The sequence below is a fragment of the Mobula birostris genome, chromosome X (genome assembly GCF_030028105.1).
Source record: "Mobula birostris isolate sMobBir1 chromosome X, sMobBir1.hap1, whole genome shotgun sequence".
NCBI lineage: Eukaryota > Metazoa > Chordata > Chondrichthyes > Myliobatiformes > Myliobatidae > Mobula > Mobula birostris.
In genome coordinates, this window is record NC_092402.1 from 34,154,764 (window position 1) to 34,159,635 (window position 4,872).

Genomic DNA, 4,872 nt, shown 5'->3' on the forward strand with positions numbered 1-4,872 from the left:
CTGAAAACAACGGAGTCCCCGCCCACGGGTGGGTCCAGGGGTTCCATCCCATCCACTGAAATTTACATGGAAGCTTCCTCCAATCAGAGAGTGGAGGGGGAATTATGGATATTCGCACTCAGCGCCATATGGAGATTGGACCAGCACGCACACTCTCCACACCCTCCCCATGAATTTAATTTAATGGGCCATAATTACATATTTGTGTGTGTATATACATATATATAAAGTTTAAACTTATTCTTATTGAAGGAAAGGCGTATCGAAGCGGTGTATTTGGCTTTATTTCATCGGGGTACCGAGAAGCAGAGAGACACGTCGAAGTCTGACTGGGTCACAGAGGGAGACGAGAGGCTGGAAAATGTTCAAGTGTGGGAATGGCTTCCATTTAACTAACCGAGCACACACGTAACCACTTTATTGATATGCCAACTCATCAGTTTTATATAAAACAATAGGAGCAACTTTAAATTCAAATTCACTTGCACCAAAAACTCTGGTCAAAAATCCTCCAAGAAACTACATAACATAAATTACTCTTTGAAACGTAAACTAACAGATAAAGAGCTTGCTGATTTTCTGATAAATAAACCACGCATTTGAAGTTTTTAGTAGCATTGTATGAACGTTATGCCCCATTATAGAATATTAAGTTGTAAAGTGTGAATAGCCCGGCGAGGCAAAGTTGGTACCAATGGCGCGTAGTTGGTGAGTGCAAGTATTGAGGCGTAAATACTTGTTCCCTCTCGACTCGACAAAACTCATTTCGGATACAAAGAAGAAGGCTAAACAATGAATGCATCGGGATCAGTAGGAAAAAAATCGGCAATCAGAAATCGTTTGAATTTAATTTAGTGCCGTGGCAATCGGATGCCATCAAATCTGAATATAGTGAGGTTGCAATGCTCTTATTGTTTGCAACAACATAATTTTTAGAACACCTGCTGGAATAATTATCGTTTTCCCTAATGGTCAGCACTCAAAACCCCACGAAGATGATCTGTTGGTCGGGCGTGGGGCAATGGTGGGGAAGGTATTCGTCAATTTAAAATAACATTTGAAAAGCGACTCTAAAACGAGAATTCTCTCCCTGATGTAAGCAAATCTCAGTCGAGAAGTTACTAAAATAACAATCGGTCCCAATAATCATTTAAATATTAAATGCTTATACCGAAAGTCTGTGTAACTTCCTCAGCTGAGGTGGCTAACGGGGAAAACTCCAATTGCTCGATGAGATGGTCTGTGCACCCATCTCGACGAACTTTAATTACTTCTCACAGACTGCCTTAATTTTCTGTCAGATGACGACCTAGTGGTTAAGTGTCTAGCTAATAACTTCACAAAACAAAGCCCAGCGTGGTCTCTTGCTTTGGCGCTTTTGAAATGGCACTTTGGTCATTTAACCGAGGCTTGCGTCTGAAAGAAGCAACTCAAATCATTGATTAGATGCAATCCGATTCAGTGCAGACTTCCAGGAGGTACTCCAGTCTTTGGAGAGACAAGCTACAATAGCTCTCAAAATGAGGGGGTTGTGGGACAGTGAAGGAGCATTTAACTATATTATGGTGTCATATTTTGAATTTCTTCGAAGGATTTGAAGGATATACTTTGAAACATTATGAATATCTCGTTAAACATTCTACGTTAGTACCCAGAATTGATCTGTAAATTCTCTCTCTCTCTCTCTCTCTCTCTCTCACACACACACACACACACACACACACTTTTTCTCTCTCTCTTACTCTCTTCGCTCGGACAGTTAAACGGATAACCCACACAGTACTCGACTCTCCAAAGACTCTGATCTCGACCTCGGATCTCTGATCCTGCCAGCTCCCCTTACGTAATGATGGAAGAATAATTAGTACCACGCTCTGCATTTTATTCATTCGAACCGAAGTGAGGAAGGATTGATCTACTCTGTGTTTATGTTCTTCGTCGATGTTTTGGTTAAGATAATTAGGGGAGAAAGTGAAAAAAAAGAAATAAAATCAATGATTGCAAAGGGAGCTTTCATATTAGTTTAAATCCCCAATTCGCCCCAAAATATAGCGCACGATCGTAAAATCACTGTATACTTTTTCTTTGCAGCTTGATACCTTACTGACAAGAAACAAAAAATGAGCGTCGAAGCCGTTCCATCAAATTGCAGAATGAAGTTTCTGATAGCGAGCGGACAGTACATCTGGGATGCGTTAAACTCGCTTACATCAACACTCTTCCAGCTGCAGATGGGATGAATTAGTTAACATGCTTTTGGATTTTCAGAATAGGGAAAGAATATCAAACTATTTGGGTTGTCGTTCACGAGCGATCGGGCAAGAAAAATTCGCTTCTCTAAATTAAGTTATGCTTTTTCTTACACTGGGTTGATCAGTACAAATTAAAATGAAGATTTTTTTTTGGTTTCGTGCCGATACTATTGGACATCAAAGGGGTAACAAAGTTGGCCATGAAGGTCGGTTGGCTCCATGGTCCTCTTACATATTTGGACGCTTGTAAGAGGCCGCATCGCTTGCCGGGGGTTACTAACGTTTCAGGTGTCGCTCCTTCTCAACATTTCGGTAGATCACTTCTTCAGCAATGTCCCAGCGTGCATCAGGTTGTTGTGAAACTCTGCTCCATTTAACATTAGAAGTACATTATAAAATAAGAGAAAGACCACACAGCAGTTTGAACCACTTCCTTCCACCATTCAAAATCTCTGCGGAATTCCTAATACAATCCCAGTTTTCTGCTTGGTCTTTGTACACATTCATGGTGCAAAAAGAACTATCAAACTAGTATTTACACAACACCCCCCACCTTGAAGAAATTCTCCTTAGCCCTAAATAGGCAATACCTTAATCTGAGTCTTTGTCTCCTGTAGGGGACAAGAGGCAAAATTTCACCATCTCTGCATTATCAAACCTCAAGAATTTTATCATCTGGATTTTGAGGTAGAAATGATTTTATTTTACTTAGAGATACACCATAGTGACAGGCTGTTCCAGCCCAACAAGCTTTTGCCACACAATTACACCTGTATGACCAATTAACGGACTAACCAATACATCTTTGGAATGTGGGAGGAAATCAACGCACCCGTGGGAAAACTACACAGTCACGAGAATATACAAATTCCTTAATACAGCGGTAGAGCTGAACCTGGGTCGCAGGCACTGCAATAACATTATACCAACTGCTACACCACTCTACCACCCCAAATGGAATTTGTGAAATATGAGAAACCCAATGAGAATTCAAGAAAGCTAGCTGATGAACAGAAGGGTGATCACTCTCTTTCAACAGATTTTGTTGTCCTTCTTCCATAGAACTGAGAGTAGCTTTAGGATATTTGCACCTGGATAGTTCAACCTGGCAGCTATAAAATTGTTAAGTTATTCAGCACCTTTCCACAGATGTCTATTTAAATCTTTCTTCAACCAAGTCAAGAATAATCAATTGAATCTTCGTGAAATTAACTTACTTACAAAGTAGATCTAATATAAACATACTGAAAATATTATGCTTTTTTAAAAGTGAGATCTAATTGAATTTTTAGCGGTGCACTAAGATGTTTATTTTTAAAATTTCTATTTTAACATTTCAACTTCTACCATAATCATATGCTCCAATCTTTATATAGAACTCTATATAATGTTTAACATTAATTAAACCTTGCTTTTTATTTCCCTTTACATTGTCAGTGTGAATTTTTAATGTAATTGGCTGCTCAGTTGCTGGATACCAAGGGTCTTATTGTACTGATTTCTGATACCTAGAAAAAAGGGGAAGATTTTACCACTGATATTTTTATATCATTGCATTATGGCTGTTTGAAATTCTTATCCATTATGTTTAATTGAGATCACGCTTCAACCTTCTAAACTCCAAATGATTGTAGGGCCATTTTATTCCATCTCTACTCCTTAGAGTTAATCAAGTGAATTTCTGTTGCACTCCTTCCAAACTATATCCTTTCTTTGACCAAAAGCCAAAACTTTACTTAATGTATCAGGTGCAGTCTCATCAAATGAAATGATAAACACTTGGCTAGTCAGGTGGTGACTTGTCACAGTCCATTTGTTTCATTGGGTGCTTGGTGGTTAAGGTTTTTATTCAATAAGTAGACATCAGGGGAACGAGTAAAAAGAAAGAAGGTATGAGCTTCTGGATAGGTAGATTGAAACTCCAGGACCATGTACATAGCTGATCAATAGTGCTTGCAAGAAAGCTATGATTGCCCTTGCCATTGAATCTGATAGGCTGAAGCTCAATATACCTCTTACAGCAGATTAAATTTGCTGAGATTGTGTCAACAAAATATGACATATTCTTCTTGCAGAAAAGAAATTCAGAAAAAAATATGCGACAAATGTGTCAGCTTCATTGTAAGGAACTCACTGTCTTTTTTTCTATTAATTAATATCTTGGAATTTGGGCATCATTACCAACGCCATCACTTGTTGACTATCCCAAATTTCCTTCAGGAAAATGGTGGTGAATAACCTTCTTGTAAACTAGCATCTGATACAACTTCATCATGATATTCTAACCCCTGTAGTCAATATTTTAATTTATGAAGGCCAATATGCCAAATGCACACTTTATGGTCCTAACTATTTATGATGCCACTGTCAAGGAAATGTGGATCTCTATTCTAGATCCCTCTGTTCTACTACATTCCTCGGTGCCCTACTGTTCACCATGTAAATCCTACCCTGGTTTGTCCTTCCAAGTTGCAACTCCTCACACTTGTCTGCATTAAGTTCCATCTGTCATTTTTCACCCCATTTTTTCCAGCTGGTCCAGATCCCGCTGCAAGCTTTGATGGCCTTCTTCACTGTCCACTGCACCCTCAATCTTGGTGCCATCCACAAATTTGCTGAG